Genomic DNA, 18,249 nt, shown 5'->3' with positions numbered 1-18,249 from the left:
TCTTTCCCACTGCAGATGATCCAAGTTTCTACCAAGCGTGAGGTCTGGGCTAGTATCGGCAGTAACACTGTTACCAATCCGCGTAGGTAAGCTGAAATCATTAAAGATGGTCAGGTGGAGCGCCAGCGTCTCATTGTACAAAACTGTGCCTGTGTGGTTGGTGCGCCGATAGCCCCAGTCCACGTGAGCGCAATTAAAATCTCCGGCAATAAGTAGGGGGTTTGATCCGGCCAACTGGGTTGCGGATTTGAGAAGTGAGGGCAGTAAGTTAATTGGCTGACGTGGGAGAAGGTAGCAGTTAAGAAAGAACAGGCTTGATTTTGCAGGTGTGGGCGGTAAGACTTCAATAAGGCTGTTAGCGATAGGGGAGGTAATTACGTGCTCCACGTAATGCAAGGATTTACAGACATATGTGACCACCCGAGGAAGATCAGTGGGGTCTGATGGGATAAAAGTGTATCCTGGCAGCTGCCTGCAAACATTGGCGTCCTGAATGGCGATAATGTCTGGTGGGGATGACGAACTTGCTATAATTTGCTGCAGAGGATCGCGCTTTCGCCGAAAGCCCCTGCAATTCCACTGAATAATCTGTAAAGAATTAAGGCCCGTCGGAGGAGTCATGTTGTTGCGTAGTGAGGGGAAGGAGGGGTGTGGAGAGTGGAATTATGGGAGGATAGTCCGTTGAGAGTCCAGGAGTGAGGCCAGTTATGCGCTCCTCTACCTTGGTCATGATGCTACGTATGACACTATCCATTAGACGGGTAATGGTAGATTCAATCATAAGCTGGCACTGTGCAGTGAGCTGCGCAGTAATGCGCTCTGTGAGCCTGGCTTCCAAGTTTTGGGCGAAGGCCTGAAATTTGGCGTCTAGGTCTATTGGTTCGACTGGGCTCTCATCAGGCCTTCTTTTTTTTAGGGGGAGGTTGAGCGCGTTGGGTGGGTGAAGGGGAGGGGGGTGGTGGATTGGGAGATACAGCAGAGGTGGCGGTAGAGAGGGCTGCCCTGAGCTGTTTTACCTCCTCTCGCAGAGCCTTCACGTCCGGGTCCTGGCAGGTCCTTGTGTTCGTCCCGGCAGCCTTGGGGGCCCATGTTGCAGTAGACGGGAGGGTCGTTTTCAGCGGAGGAAAGTAGTTCTTGTTAGTTTGCAGCGGAGGAAAGTCATCCTTGTTAGGGGGCATTGCCTTCTGGGGCGATGGGTTGCGTGGTTGGGCGGTGCGATTTCTAGCCATGCACGAGCCGGTGCCCGTGAGGTGCTGGCCTCCACAGAGAATGCAGGTCGGGATGCAGGAGGGCACATCTTGCGGTTCATGCTTGCCTCCGCACCGTGGGCAGAGACCAGTCTTGGGGTGCGGGCACACGTCATACCTATGGCCCGGCCGACGACAGTTCGTGCACGCGTCTGGACTTCCCTTGTACGGCGTGCATCTGTACACTACACTCATGTAGCGTATGGTATGCGGGACTGGTCCGTGCGCAAAGGTGATAAGAACGGAATGAGTCCTACCCATTCTGCGGGCTGCAATGATGTTAGCGTACGGGTTGCGGGTCTGGAGGTCCCGTAGCATCTGCTCCGGCGTCTCCTCCCAGTAGGCTTGCGAGATGACTCCACGCACAGCAGCCGCCGGCGGTGCAATGTAGGCTTCGACACGGTAAGCGGTCTCTTGGAGGACCACTTCCCTGAGCTGGACGAGGTGAAGGGCAGTTGTCTCGTGCGGGGTAGCGACCGTGAAGCTGTTATTCGTAGGGTGGATCCTCAGGTGAATATCCCCGAGGTCACGGCCAGCAGCGCTGACTTGCAGGGCTTGCAGGAGCGGCTGCGCCATGGTGCCTTTCAAAGCGAGGCCTCCTCTTGGTCGGTAAACGACCCCTATAGGGCCGGGAGGGAGTGAAGCAAGTTGTTTGCTTCGGTGTGCGACTGCATGCGTCGCGCGCAGCTGTTCTTGTTGAGGCATGTATGTAGGCTTGAAAGTCACAGGGGTAGCGGACGCGGACGCCGTAGGCGTAGATGAAACAGACGCTGCTTAATGGGATATGGCAAGCGCTTCCGCGCTTGAGATTTCACCCTTGTACGCGCGGCGTATCGGGGTCCACTCACTGGGACGAAGGTCTTCCCTATGCGCTTGCACCTCCATGGCTGCTGGGGGTAGGTGCGCTGCCGGTGAGTGAGGAACGCAGCGCGCCGGCGAGGCTCGCCTCGATGAGGCGAGGCTTAGCGCAGCGGAACAGCAGGCGGAGACGTTTTCACTTGCCAGTTCTTGTAAATAATCGGGCATATCCAAAAGATGATAACGGTTGGAGCCCGTGTACCTTCCTGAATACGTTGAGGGTCTTGATGGGTCTTTGTGAAGATTTAGCTGGGCACAGGAGCCAGAAATTGGCGGAGTCGATGCGAGACGCGTCCGCTCACTCGGGCCCCTAGCGGCGATTCCTCCACGAGCGAGATGTATATATTCGACGAACGTGCATTAAAAATCTGGTTGTTATTCAGCGTCGATTCCCGCCTCTCTCTTCGTTTTGTGCTGGGCTGCTCCCGCTACTAGAACATGAAATGTGCTAGAATTTTACACAAAAAGAAAATATGAATTCAAAAAGACGCACTATCCCGCCCATATAACACGAATTAGCAGCGCAATACAGATGAAATTTCAGTTTATCAGATGTGCTTTTCGCATTTTAATGAACACAAACAGGAGATGCAAATGTATGCACCATTTAACACAATGTACGGAGCACTACGGCACCAGCATATAATAATGGCCAAATTTTTCTCTAGCTCTGAAAAATGTGAAAAAATGAAGCAATAAAAACATAATACAGGCTGAAAGTTGATGCACCTTAAGAAAACATTCTAAAGAGTACAAAAGCATATGTGCACACGCAAATGCAAACGAATATAAAGAGCAACCTGCATGCAAAAAGAAAAGACGATATGGGCGTGCGATACAGATACGCGGTTTCAGGTCAGGGATTTTCTGCAGGGTGAAACCTACCTCTCGCTTTGCCTATCACAGGAGCCTCGGAGGAAGCTTGAGCGTGTTATCAAAACAGGAAAAAAAATTAATTCTATGATGCGAAAATAAAAAAAAAACGAGCATAAACCAACATACTTTGACGACATTGCCAACGAAAACGCCGGGATAAAGTAAAACTGCAAATACATATATATATATATATATATATATATATATATATATATATATATATATATATATATATATATATATATATATGCATTCAACGCAGCCTTCTGTCCTGCGCCTCCTCACGGCACAGCAAACGCTCAAACATACGCGTTATATTTTCGTTACAACTTGTTTTTTTTTTCTTGGGACTAAGTGTGGAGATAAGACTGCTTGGAGCCGGATGGAAAGGGGGGGGGCGTCTTGAGGTAGGAGCCCTGGCTCGCCGCACCCATGGTACAGCAGACCACGCGTGCGGCACGTACAATACGGCGTGGGAGGCGAGATCAAGGTGATCAAGGCACAAGTAATCCGGTGGGGGCGGGTTGGGAGTCAGCGACGCGAACACAACGCAAACTATACCGCTGCGACAGGACGGAAATGTACGTAGAGCAGGTTAATCCATGGGCACTCGCAGCAAGAGTCTGGTGGGCCTCCGAAGATCTCACCCGCCTATGACCGCAGTGGACGGCCACGCTGCCACCAACAACACGCCACAGTCGTCGGAGGCGCTGAGGGATACAAAGTGCGCGCTAGGAGTCGCCCATTGCCTTGAAATCCGCTGGCGCGAACGACGCCTGTAAAAGCGCCATTATGGTGCAGGGCCGTGAAGCTGCGCAAAAGACTTGCGATGCGCCGCGCGACGCTGCACCAGTTCCAAAAGGAATTATGTGGGCACGCCGAGGTGCTCGGGAAAGCTGCCATGAATCCGTAGCTACAAAGTTCACGACAGCCCAGTCATGAGAGCAAGAGCTGCCGCGCACTGGGGCTTTGCGCGCGAGCGGCTAGGGGCTGCGCGAATACGTGTTTGCAAGATGGCTTCGGTCCAGCGAGGAAGTCGGGCGAGCAACGGGAGGCCATTACTGCGCCTCTGCTAGGCAGCGGCGCAACGAGGACTGCTGGTAGTTGGAGACGCCTGCAGGGACCGCCGCACCGTGCTGAAGTTGAAAACACTATAAAAGACAGGCACGTTGGTGACCGCCGCTCCCGGCTGTGCGATGGAAAGGCACACCGCCGTCGCCTGCCTGCCTGCAGCATGGAGCCGACGGCACACGAAAGAGATGCGGGGTGAACTGCGCTTCCTTCGGCTGTTCGAACAACACTGTTTGGTCTCTCAAAACGGCGAGTGCAAGAGCGAAAACCTTCTCTCAGTTACCTTTCCGGGACCAAAATGCTATTATTTGTTTTTGTTTCTGCTTAACACTCTAAAAAAAACGTTTCTAGAGCATTAGTGGGCGCACTGCCCTTTTGCTCGTGTTTCTGTGTCCTGCCTCTACGGCCTGGAAATATTCAATAACTGTTGTACTGGGACTGAGACATTCCATCCTTTCTGAGCGCACCTGCGGAGGTATGTTGTTTGCTGGGGTTAAGCAGTGGTAACCATCCTTTAATTTTTTTTTCCTTTGCCATTCAAAGCTACAATAACGCGAGAGCGTTAAGGCTACCGTTCTGCTGAAAATCCAATCTCGTCATCGGTGTCGACATCGTCCGCGAAAATTCAAGTGGCCTACTGCCACTTAGATCACCGCACAACAATGGAACCAAATATGTGAAAGCGTCAATAGACAGCTCGGAAATAAGAAGACATGGCATCTTCTAAGACACCTGCTCGATCCAGAACAAACACGTCCCGTGCAACAAAGTCAACTGTACAGACTCATACATAAATATGAGGGTACAACTGAAGACCTAATCAAAGAGCTAGCAGAACGTTATCTAAACACGGATGATAGTACCACACAACCAGACTACCGGGGGACTCCTAATCCAAATTTAGACGCAGAGGTCTGGTACGCAATTGGAAAACTGCGGACAACATCTGCGGCAGGACCAGACAAAGTAACAAATAAGACTCTCAGGAACTTAGACGCAACGTCGATCGCGGCGGTTACAGACCTTATGAACAAATACTGGCATGCAGGCAACATACCACCAGAGTGGAAACACGCGAAAATCACTTTTATTCCTAAAGCGGGTAAGAAACTCAGCACTGAGAATCTACGCCCAATTTCATTAACATCATGCCTAGGCAAACTCATGGAGCATGTCATCCTCAATAGGCTCCAAAACTATGCGGAGGACATGAACCTCCTACCTGAAACAATGTTAGGATTCAGGGCCCAACTATCTACCCAGGACATTCTCTTGCAGCTTAACAAGGACATAATTGAAGCTGACGAGGGAACAGAAACGAAAGCAATATTGGGTTTAGACCTTGTTAAAGCTTTCGACAACGTCACCCACAAAGCCATCTTGACAAACTTGTCAGAAATCAACCCCGGAGAAAGGACGTACAACTACATCCGATCCTTCCTCACTAACAGAAAAGCAGTGATAACGGTCGGAACAATAGAGTCTGCCCCAATCAAACTAGGAAGTAAAGGAACGCCACAGGGCTCCGTCCTGTCCCCTTTCCTTTTTAACCTCTCCCTCATTAAATTCCCCCCAAACTGGCACAAATACCAGACCTACATCACACGTTCTATGCAGATGACATCACACTTTGGGTAACCAAAGGATGCGAAAGCTACATAGAAGACACACTCCAAGCAGCAGTGGACATCATCGAGGCATGCGCATGGGATTCCGGCCTCACTTGTTCTGAGCAAAAATCTGAACTCTTCGTGATCCGTCGTAAACAAAGAGGTACGCGTACCACGACATCCCCCCCGCAAATAAACGTCTATGTTAATGGACGATCTGTCAAAGAGGTACAGACCATGAGAATACTGGGGCTGTATTTACAAACAAATGGAAAAAATACTGACACACTCACTAAGCTAAAACGCACGGTAGAAGCGACGGCGCGATTACTCCGCCGCATAGCAAACCGCAGACAAGGGGTGAGGGAAAGAGATTTATGCCGCCTAGTGCAGGGCTTTGCGCTGAGCAGGATACTCTATGCCACCCCTTATCTGAAATTTTCGAAAGCAGAAAAGGACAAATTGGATAGCTTGATACGGCAGGCCTATAAGGCTGCGTTAGGACTCCCACTAAATGCCTCAACCGAAAGGCTTATGAGGTTAGGAATACATAACACCTACAATGAACTGAAAGAAGCCCATTTAATGGCTCAAACAGCTCGATTAGCCAATTCCAGAACTGGCAGGAGTATTCTTACCAGGCTCGGAATTAACTTTCAACCTACGAATAACGATGCTAAAGTAGACTTACCCCGCACCTATAGGACGGCCCTACTAATCAAACCACTCCCCAAAAACATGCACCCCTTACACCAGGAGGGTAGAATACAAGCACGAGCCAAAGCCTTACATAAGAAATACAGACAGTGCGCTGCAACACTTTATGTAGATGCGGCAGAATACAAAAATACCAATGCCTTTGCAGTTGTGGTTGTGAACGAGAATGGTGACCACATCGTCTCGGCGACAATCAAAACGAAATCCTCTGAAACGGCAGAAGAGGCGGCTATAGCCCTCGCCCTAGCACATACCCAAGGGAGCATCATCCTCAGCGATTCCAAAATGGGTATCAATAATTTCGCTAAAGGGCGAATTACAAACACCTCCCTTAGAATCCTTAACGCAACCAAATTCTCACCAAATTATTCCGAATTGATATGGGTCCCAGCCCATTCGGGGAATCCGGGGAACGAGGCAGCCCACAATAAAGCCCGAGGTTTCGTCGACCGGGCAGTGGATGAGTCTGGCTCCCTGAATTTCACGAAGGACTCAATGATCACATATCATGATCTCACCAATCATTTTAAACTAGAGAGGAGAATTTTTCCCCCTCCAGACAAAAGACTTACTAAAGAACAAGAGGTTACGTGGCGTCGTCTACAGACGAGATCGATACGCACCCCATCACTCCTCGCGCACATTTATCCAGATCTTTACCACCCAAACTGCAAACACTGTGGCCAACGTGCTACCTACGATCACATCCTGTGGGACTGCAAAATAGAGCCACCTCCGGGTGATCTAGTTACAGCTCCTTCTCTCGAGCGGTGGGAGACCGTGCTGGCTAGCTCTGACCCCAGAACGCAAGTTTTGGCGGTGGAGTGGGCTGACAAAGTCGTCGAGGCCTATGTACTCTCGACCACTTAACGCGACCTCTTGCCAAGCTCTTCCCGGCGAATAAAATGTTTTACAATCACCGCACCTTGTGACGCCATCGCAACCTGCCCAGCGTGGCTGGTGGCTGTTAAATAAATTATTGGTCACGATGGGTTGCCCTGAAAGCGCAACCCGCGTCTCACAATTAATCCCCACCGGTGGTTGTGTTTGGAAAAGCCACTCGCTGGGCAGTGGCGCATATTAGCGCTTAACCGGTGCACCACTGCGCCAGGAATGGTATGAGGACTCTTCGTAATCCATGAATCTAAAGATCTAAATTTTGAAGTTGGAAGTAATAGTAAATTTTAATGATTTTTCCAGTGTAATCGAACTACCTACGCGCATCACGGTTAGGTCAGTGTCATTACTCGATCTGTTAATTTCAAACGCTGCATGTAACACACTGTGAAACGAAATTGGCTCTTTCGCAAACTATGGCTAACTCCCAAACTTGTTGTTCAAATACGCTTCCAAAACAGGCAGTACCATTATTTTATTAAAACAAGAGAATCCAGTGGCTTTTGCACATTTAAGAGTTACCCAAATCGCCTTAACAAAGAACGCAGAAAGGTCAGAAGTGAGTATTGAGCAAATGATTTTCCTTTAACGAATGGCTGCTCAGAAATCATTCGTAAGGTAACAACTATGACGACAAACGACCAAGGTCCAACCAAAAAAGCACCTTGGTTATCGGAATCACGTAATCTTATAGCCCCCGCTAGCGTGCCGTGCGCATCTCATCAGGAGCGCAGGGTTACTGCAACATAGGCTGGCTAGTTGCTGGCGCTATCACACAACAATGTACAGTCATTTTTTGCAGTCTGAACAAATCGAGCCGCCCACGCTTACACTGGCTTTGGCGTTGAAGGACCACAGCTTCGTCGTTGCCTTGCAGTGAGGATGGGCGCGGTTCACCTGAAGCATCGTGTGTCACAGTTGAATCATTTAGAAAGAAATTTATAAAAAGCGGACACGCAGCGAACTCTGGCTCCAACGGACTCGTTTGTCACACATCTGTTTAGTGGGGTCATCAGCGTTAGCGCTCGCATGTGCGCGCGCGGGCGGCGTGAGCGACCGGCGACGGGCAGACTAGAAAGAACGAAACCGCGAAACGGTCGTCTGAGCGGCTGCGCCTGTGAGTGCGCGCCCCTTTGTTATCGCCCAGGCTGCGTGTTCTTGCGTCTCTGTTGGTCTCCGAAGTGGAACTCGTGCGGTTTCTATCGATGGCAAGTTGAGAACTGTTTTTTTTTTGCCTAACTACTCTTGATTTCAAGCAGTTGACACTGGCCACGCGGACCGGTACCTCGAATTACGCAGCTCGTGAAGAGGCGCGCACGCTCCGTGTCCTGCCGGGTATTCTGGCGCGCCTCGTGGTACTCCTCCTGTTTCTGATAGTGGCAAGGTGAGGAACGTTTAATTTTTTCCAAACAAGGCTTTGTTTCGAGCAGTATCGCTGATCACGCCGGTCGGCGCAGCATGGCTCAGTTACGCGTATCTGCTCATGCCACGAAACGAGCACACCAGTTGTGAGCAGTTAGCGCCCCAATCTTTGCCTGGCGGCTAGATTCGCATGGTGGCACGTTGAGTTTTACGCGGACGCGGAGTTTTTTACGTCCCCCAACAATAAGCACCTTCTTTCGAGTAACATTTGTTGACGGTGCGGTAAAATGTGGTCACCTTGGAAAAAAATGGACAAACGTGTCGAAAACGAGCGTTCTCGCAGTTTTAGTACGGGCTTGTAATTTTAAAGAGCGCCGGGAGAAAAGATGGCGCATGAAAACCCAAAAACTATAAACTTGTGCGCGGAAGACTTCGTGATCTACTCTAGTGCAAACGCGCATTGCACCCGCGCAGTGAGAATAAGGAAGTGCGCTTTTCTAAACTACCGGTAGAAGGTAAACTTTAAGGACTTTCTATAAAATATTGAAAAGGAGAAGCAGGTGAAAATGAACATGAAAATTGGTTTTGGGGGAAAAGAAATGGCACAGTATCAGTCTCCCATGTCGACGGACTCCTGAACCGTGCCGTAAGGGTAGGAATAAAGGAGGGAGTGAAAGAAGGAAGAACGAGGTGCCGTAGTGGATGGCTCCGGAATAATTTCGACCACCTGGGGATGTTTAGCGTGCACCGACATCTCACAGGACACGGGCGCCTTTGCGTTTCGCCTCCATCGAAACGCTGGCGCCGCGGTCGGGTTCGAACTCGGGAACTCCGCCGAAAATGGTTTTCTACGCTTCTGAAGACATGCATTGCACCCGCGCATTTGTTGTCAGTGTGACCAGCAGACTGTGAGCGAATGGTTGGGAGCCCCTGTTGAAGCCGTCACGGTGCCAAACATTTCCCGAACAAAACGCTCGGTTGGCATTCGAATGATACTTATAGCTCTTAAGGGGCAGAAAATAACGTCGGGGAATAGGGAAATCCTTGTAAATCATAGGGAAATGTCATTTTCTGTTTGAGGCATCAATGTTCCGCATGCGAGGTCCATAAACGCTTGTTGTTCTTGTTCGTAATTTCACCTCTCTTACGGGTTTCACCTGTTCGCACATTTTTAGTAAGTTTTTTCGGAATGACACCTGCTCGTAATTAACATTTTTTTTTTCAGCTGACGGTGCTCGGTTGCAAAGAGAACCACTGCTGTGAGCCGTGTTGCCGTAGCAATGGACGCACAGGTTGTACGGAATGAGCTTAGTAATGTGCAAATGGCCTGGCAACTCTACCGGTTTGGTTCTGTGTTGATATAGAGCAAAATGAGTGTATATTGCTCAAAGCACATGGTCTCTTTTCTGGATTGACACAATTTGACGAAGGCCGAGGAGCAGCTGCGTTGATTGCCGGTCAACAGCGCCGGAATGTATTGTTTCATTTTCTTGGCTGAAAATAAATAGATCACAATAGGAGATAATACTGACACGTGTACTTATCTTTATCGGGCGACCACGTTTCGCCGCCTAGCAATTGTTATCGCACAGCGCGGGACGCGCCTGCATCTATCCGAAGTTTCTGGAAAGTCATCGATGCTTCTATTCGCTGTCTGTTGTAGCCGAACCTTATGTTATCTGATTTCATCGCCTGACGCGAATGGTGTAGAACTTCGTGGAAGGCACGCGGGTCCCAACGATTAGTCTGGAACATTCGACGACTCCTATGTAACAGCCGACGCGCTTGACCCGCGGAGCAGGTTTTCGACGATCGCCGACCGTGTTCGCCGCTACCGTTGTGCTGTAAGTGTAGCCTCTTTTTGTGGGCACAGGTTCGCCCAATAAAAGTTAGTTTTGTCTTTCACAGTATTGCTACTGTGTTCTTCAACATCACCACCACGTTGCATCTGTTGGAGGTGCTTCTTTTTTTTTGTTAATGTACCGGACGCCCCCGACAAGCCGTGATCCAGCCCGGACCGCAAAGAGAACACGAACGTAGTCCCGGACAATCGAGCAAGCCGCCGTCTTCAACAGCTGCCCCCGGAGCACGTACTTCTACCTGGGAGGACCAAGAAGATTGTGGCCGAGGCAACCCCAATGGCAGCCGCAGCGTCCCTCATCCTGCTGCAGCAGCCCAGGGAACCACCGACTTTCCGCGGTTCCACATTTGAGGACCCGGAAAGCTGGCTGGAAACGTATGAGAGGGTCGCTACGTTGAACAGCTGGGCAAGCGACGATAAGCTGCGACATGTCTATTTCGCATTGAAGGATGCCGCCAGGACGTGGTTCGAGAATGGAGAAGCCACCTTGACGACATGGGACCTGTTCCGAAGCAGCTTCCTGCAAACATTTACAAGCGTCCTGCGAAAAGAGCGAGCCCAAGCTCTTCTGGAGACCAGAGCGCAGCTGCCGAATGAGACGATCGCAATCTTCACTGAGGAAATGAGCCGTCTGTTCCGCCACGCCGACCGGAAATGTCCGAAGAGAAGAAAGTCCGCCTACTGATGCGTGGTGTAAAGGAGAAACTTTTCGGCGCAATGATACGAAGCCCACCGATGACCGTAGAAGAGTTCCTTCGCGAGGCCACCAGCATTGAGAAGACACTCGAAATGCGGAACCGACAATTCAACCGCCACACGAACTCGGCAAACTACACCGGAGTTCAGTCACTGGCCACTGACGACCTGCGCGAGACCATCAGGGCAGTCGTACGAGAGGAGCTTCAAAGGATCTTCCCTTCATCGCAACCTCAAGTGGCCTCAGTTGCCGAAATTGTGAAAGAAGTCCAGCGATCGCTGGAAGTTCCCGAGGTACAACTACAATCATCGCAGCCCCAGCCAGAAGCGATGACCTACGCCGCCGTCGCCCGCCGTCAAGGTCCCTCTCCACGACCGCGACAGGACCCTGTAACGCCGCAATTCCGTTGACCACCACCGCCGCCGCCAACACGCCCACCCGTCGCCCAGCGCAGCTACCCGAGGAAGACCGACGTTTGGCGCGCTCCTGACCACCGCCCGCTCTGCTACCACTGCGGGGAAGCCGGCCATGTGTACCGCCGATGCCCATACCGCGACCTGGGATTGCGAGGGTTCGCCGTGACGCACCGCGCCCTCGGGGAGGCGAACGCCCTCGTGACATCGCCGATTACCTCGCCGCTACTCAGTGGAGCCCTCGACGGCTGTCCCGGTCGCCGTCACCAGGCCGCTACCTGTCGCCGCAGCGCCGTCCATACACTGTCCCAGCACGGGGCCGCTCTGCGAGCCCATATCCGGAAAACTAAAAGCAGCAACCGATATAGGTGCGGTTGCTGTTCGTCGAACTGACGAAGATCCTCCGTCGCCGACGAAGACGACGCAGAGACCATCTCGACACGTGTACTTATCTGGTGGAGGTGCGGGGCATCGATCCGCGTACCTCTCGCATGCCAGATGTAGCGTGATGGTGACATTGAAGAACACAGTAGCAATACTGTGAAAGACAAAACTAAGTTTTATTGGGCGAACCTGTCCCCACAAAAAGAGGCTACACTTACAGCACAACGGTAGCGGCGAACACGGTCGGCGGTCGTCGAAAATCTGCTCTGCGGGTCAAGCGCGTCGGCTGTTATATAGAAGTCGTGGAATGTTCCAGACTAATCGTTGGGATCTGCGTGCCTTCCACAAAGTTCCACACCATTCGCGTCAGGCGGTGAAATCAGATAACATAAGGTTCGGCTACAACAAACAGCGAATAGAAGCATCGATGTCTTTCCAGAAACTTCGGATAGATGCAGGCGCGTCCCGCGCTGTGCGATAACACTGGTTAGGCGGCGAAACGTGGTCGCCCGATAAAGATAAGTATACGTACATAAAAGAGATAATGCTTCATGAGGGCCCGGCAGGACGCAGCGCATGCTCGCATTCAAACTGTGCAGGCTTAAAAAGGAAACCGAAAGTTTTCTGCCCAGACGCTCCGTGCACTACAGTCAATTGGTCCTTTAGCAGACGACTAACACCGTGATTACACACACGGGTGGGCTTTGCGGATGCCGAAACGAAAGCGTTTGGCTCATGAAGCTGTCACAGGTTTTTTTCAGCTCCGTAGAATTCGCCCGAAGCTATGTGCTTTGCTATTATTGGTTGATTTCTTGAAGGGTGTTTTTGTACATGCTATGGTAGTTATAAACTGTGTTAGATGTTGGAAGGCTAGCGGAGTAGCAGAATTGTCCATGCCGTAGTGCTTTGTTTAAGATTTTTTTAGGGTTTCTGCTCAGAAAGATTGGTCGGCAAGCAAGAAAAGCCAGGGTGCGCAGGTAGCTGGTGCAGGGCAAGGAATGCAAGCGCTGGTCTTATTCGGACCAGACGGATTTGGGGAGTTTAGCCGAGGAAGAGGAGGCTAACTTCATGTGCTGGTTATGCAACCGATTTCAGGGCGCTGTTTGGACGACAGAAAGAGAATGGGCAGCTAGGATGTCGCTAGGAACTTAGATCGCCGAGTCACTCAAGAAGTAGGGGGCTAAGGCTGACCTGCTGGAACGAATTATGGGCGATCTGAGAAAAGAGCGGGAACAGCAGGCCTCCCTTGAAGAGCAGGTGGAGGCGCTCAAGTCACGCCCGGCAAGTTACCCCGCTTCGGTGCAGAGTCAGGTGGAAGGTAAGGACAGCGCGGTACAACTAAAGACTGTTGTCTCTCAGACAAAGTCCGTTGTGCCAACTGGCGGAGCGGGCAGGGAACTGTTATTCTTTCTTTCCCTCGCATTTCTAATCTGTGTTCCTAGGGCAGAACGCAGCACTAACACGGAGGCTCGTCGACCCTACAGCGCGGCCGCGCAGCAAGCTTTTAGTGGGGAAGACGGAAATGTAGCAACGCGCACGGTGATGAACGACAGTAGCTTCAGGAGGGCCAGCCACCGCGATCCGTAGTGCAACAATTGCAGGCAGGAAGTGAACAGCTAGACTGCAGAAGGGTTCTGGTAGTCGGTGACTCGAACGCAGCGAGAGTTGAGGAAGGCGTTTTGACGACAGTGAAGGCGGACAGTCGGGTGCAGGTTGAGGCCCAGTCAGGGCAGTGCATGGTAGTTGCAATGGCCAAAGCCCAGGAGGTTGGAGGGGACAAAATGGATAATGAACACCTTGCTGTTACCCATGCTGGCCAGAACGATGTGCTGAAGGGGAGGAGCCAGAACCTTTACAGGCAAGTGGCTATGAATAGGCATAGAGGGGCCTCTGAGAGGGTGCATATGGCAACATGCACAGTCTCAGAGGTCCCGAGGCAGTCTAGGGGAATGGAAAGGGGATCGTTGAGCCTAACTGTGTCATTAGGGTAATGACTCAGCGATTTAGATACTGCGTAAGGCACGTTGACAGGGCCCTATACGAGTCCGGCTCCCACCATTTTCCACAGGATGGGATTCCCTACAGTTGTGCTACTGGTAAGAGAATAGGGGTAGGATAGTCCATCAGACAGCAGGTTTTTTACAGGGGAACCAGAGCCCTGACGGCTTCAGTGTAGACAAGGACGAACCGGCGTAATAAGCAATATGAAAGAAGCGTTGGAACCGTAGGAGAAAAGAATAGACACAAGCGTCAGGGCCAAGTTAATTCAGACAAAGGGTACATTTCCATGCAAGGCGGCAGGAACGGACTGAAATGAGAGGAAATCGAAGAGTTAAAACATGAGGAACTAATGGTATATGAGCTAGCAGAAACAGATCTTAGGCGCATGGAGCCACCACTCTGTAATCATGACAACGGCACAGCTCGCACTGTTCTGCATAAAGTCAGCGATAAAATTCCAATGAGGAAGGGAGTCAGGCAGGGAGACACGACCTCTCCAATGCTGTTCTTCGCCTTTTTGCGGGAGGTATTCCGAGGCGTGAATTAGGAAGGCTTGATGATAAAAGTTAATGAAGAGAACCTCTGTAATCTACGATTCGCTGATCAAATCGCTTTGCTGGGTCACTCGGGAGATCAACTGCAAAACATGACCAATGACTTAAACAGGTACAGGGAATGGTAGGTCTAAAGATGCAGAAAACCGAAATAATGTTCAACAGTTTAGCAAGGAAATAGCAGTTCACATTCGGTTGCGCGGTGCTGGAAGTCGTAAGTGAATATGTCTACTTAGGGCAGGTAGTCATTGCTGAATCGGGTCATGGTAGTGAAATAACTAGAAGAATAAGAATGGCGTTGATCGCGAACGGCAGGTTCTCTCGGATCGTGAATCTCAATTTACCACTGTTCCTCAAGGAAAAAGTACAGAACGGTTGTGTCTTACCGGTACTCACCCTAGGTCAGAAGCGTGTAGGATAACTAAAAGGGTAGAGCTTAAGTTAAGGGCAAGGCAGCGAGCTATGGAGAGAAAAATGATAGGTGTAATGTTAAGAGACCGCAAGCGAACGGATTGGGCGAGGGAACAAACACGAGTTAATGACATCCTAGTCGAAATGAAGAGGAAGAAATGGAAATGGGTAGGGCATGTAATGCGAAGGCAAGGCAGCCACTGGTCCTTGAGGCTAACGGTGTTGATTCCAATAGAAGGAGAGAGTAGAAAGGGGCGAGGGAAAGGTGGGCAGAAGAAATTGTGAAGTTCGCGGGGATACGGTGTCAGTAGCTAGCAAAAGGCAGAGTTTATTGGTGACACATGGGAGAGGCCTTTGCCCTGCGGTGGGTGTAGTCAGGTTTGTGTTGATGATGAATCGTGGCTATGCAAGGGAATATTGCAATACAACAGAGGGCAACAGAAAGGGGGTGGTATCGGGGCATTCATTCATAATAGTATAATTTCGCGAAGGGTCAACAGGAATGCAAGGAAGATTTATGGCGAAAAAAAAGTGGCATGGTTGCAAACTTTCATTGGCTTTGTGTACGTGGGGACAGGAGCTAATACCAAAGAGGAATTTCAGGCAGAAAGCGGGGCTAGTTGGTGTTGTCTTCGTCTCTCCTGTCGCCCTTGTTCTTTAGCGCTGCTACTCTGTCGTCTCAAGTCAATGAGGAAAGCAGAAAAATGGAAGTATCTATTGCAAGCGACATTGAATAGCTAGGGGGAGAGGGCGAGAATATTTTACTAGACGATATGAATGCACACATAAAATTCCTGGATGAGTACAAAGATTCGACAGGAAGCATGCTCTTGCATATGTGTGACAGGCATGTTTAGTTGTACGTAACAGTAACGGAAGTGTAAAGGGGTGTTTGCATTAAATTTATAGCCCGGAAGTTTTTGCTTACGACAACGACATGAACACGCAACTGTAATCTTTACCGAAACACACGCGTGGAGAAGTAACGCGATTCGCACTCCCGTTATACTTAGTGGTACGGGCAGGGACACTTTATATCTGGTTCCTTTTATCGTCCCACAATTATTTCGTGCCTCCTAAGTAGGCGTTGAGCAAGCTAGGGCAGAAAATAAGTGCATGGTTCGTTCGATCGAAGCACAGGTGGGTTCCCGCGGAGGTGTTAGGTCATGGCGCTGACGGCCGGAGGGTCGATAGGCTGACGATCTAAGCCTCTACTGGTCGGATCACACCACATATGCTTCCGGTGCCTGAAAAAATTGGCAGTGGCTTAGCTCGGCTATGCCAGAATATACGTAGCGAGAGGTGCGTTTCAATAACTGAGTTTGTTGTAGTCACTGTATGTTTAGCAGTGAGAGACAGTGGGTATAGACATCTTTTATTCATTTTGCTTGATAGAGAAGAAGACTGCCCGATGATCTGTGGAGTACCATGCAGCAGTCTCATTTTGTCGATACGGTATTTCGATTTGGTGGAGCCTCTAAAGAGGCTTCACGAAATCGAAATACTGTACAAGCTCTATACAAGCTCTATAGTAGCTCCCCACTGTGTAGTCTGGACGTGAGGGTCCGAAGCTAAATTAAAGTCAAACTTTTCTTTCATGCACGACTAAGAGAGGCCTGTTTCCGGCTGAAATCACAAAGTCACACAAAACTGTGAAACCGTGCCGTAAGCTGGTATACACGTGGCAACCACATCAATCGTCTGCTTGACAGATGTTGCCGGTGCCACGTAGACTCATTGGATGATAATGTCGCTTTCCAGAAGCCGAACACAGCAGGCTTCACCATTATTCACCGCGATAGAAGAGAGGGAGATGTCTGACAGCGGTGATATCTTGTTTCATGCACATACACACAGACTCCAGCGTTCTTATTTGGTTCAAGGCAACTGCTAGACTACAACCTCAGGATCGGGAGGGTTAATCTTCTCTTGTGTATACCACCGTTCAGCAGCGGCTGTACTCTCCTTCTCTGCATGCATGTAATGTTGTGACACAAGACGCCCACTACATCTCCGCCTTTTATACGCAATCCTGCGCATGCGACGGGAGGTTCGGGTGATAGAGCGGCGAGGCGGCGACGAAGAACGCGGAGCAGCAGTGGGATCTCTCTGGTTATCATGGTATCGGCGTATGCACACTACTCATCCGGTGCAGCTTTGACGGTGGAGCGGGCGCGCGGCCGCTGCGACGGCGAACTGCACGTCACCCTTTGCTCCTCTTCGGTTTCCACGGTAACGGCGCATGCGCACAACTTTCCTCTCTCATGTACCGCTAAATGCTCGACTGTTAGCCTGTGTAGCTCCCGCTACAAAAACCGTGAAAAACACTCGATGGCTGGTAGCTGAGGCGTCCGAAACAGCATTTGTAAGTCGAATACCCGACGACGTGGTCTGCGGTCGGTACCGACTGTGGAACCAGCTGTCGTGGAGGGGCCCCAGGTGGCTAATCCCGTCGTAAGTTCTCCTGTCTCAGGAGGTCGGAGCCCGTTGCTTTTAAGGGGGGGGGGGGGGGGGTTGGACATCCCGTGAGCGGCGTCGCACCATTGGGAAATCTCGACGCCATCTCTGTCCTGGTCAGGCAGCTCAATAATGGAGTCGAGACATTCGAAGGATCTGAACGAAAAACTCGCTATCCCAATTGCCCTCCAAATTCTCATAACCCAACCATCCAACCCCTTCCGCTACTTCCCAGGGGAGATCAGTGATGTCTCCCCGGGCCTGCTCCCCCGGCTGTGGGTCGCTATAGTAGCATTCCCTTATTGATTTCTTTCAACACGATAGAAAGGGGGGCGAGTTGGTGATACATATCGGGTGTGTTTTCTACCCTTGAAGTCCCCCTTATCCGCGCTGTTATTTTTTTAAATATGATTTCTTTCCACCCTCAGGTGGCCAAATTTCGATTGCCCCCAGGGCCACATGTTATATGTTACCATTGGGATTACACCCGCCATACAGTAGTAATGCGGGAGAGGCTATTATTCTTATTCATTTAGTTGCCTCGACTTAATATGTGTTTGCAGGCGCCGTTAGCCTACATTACGCGGTTTACACCTCACACGAGGGCTTCGAATGACGTCAGCCCCTTTCGAAGCAGCTGTAAACGTAAAGTTTACGGAACGCGTCGGACGGTGTTCTCATTTTTCACACGTGCCTCATCATCCATCATGTGGTTTTGGTGCTTGTTTTGTGTTGTTTTTTATGAAAACGAGTACTGAGATGTGTGCTGTATGCCTGATTTGAAGGGATATTTGCGCTTTATTTATTTCTTATTTTTAAAGATATATTTTTAT

General features: G+C 50.4%; 1 pseudogene; it reads left to right on the top strand.

The window, feature by feature from the left end:
- The first annotated feature begins 10,615 nt into the window (after positions 1-10,615).
- LOC144097599 (uncharacterized) lies at positions 10,616-11,959 on the top strand (annotated as a pseudogene).
- The last annotated feature ends 6,290 nt before the right edge of the window (positions 11,960-18,249 follow it).

The sequence above is a fragment of the Amblyomma americanum genome, chromosome 7, assembly GCF_052857255.1.
Source record: "Amblyomma americanum isolate KBUSLIRL-KWMA chromosome 7, ASM5285725v1, whole genome shotgun sequence".
NCBI classification, from domain to species: domain Eukaryota; kingdom Metazoa; phylum Arthropoda; class Arachnida; order Ixodida; family Ixodidae; genus Amblyomma; species Amblyomma americanum.
The sequence above is the reverse complement of the archived record's forward strand: the minus strand, read 5'-3'. Positions and strand labels throughout refer to the sequence as shown.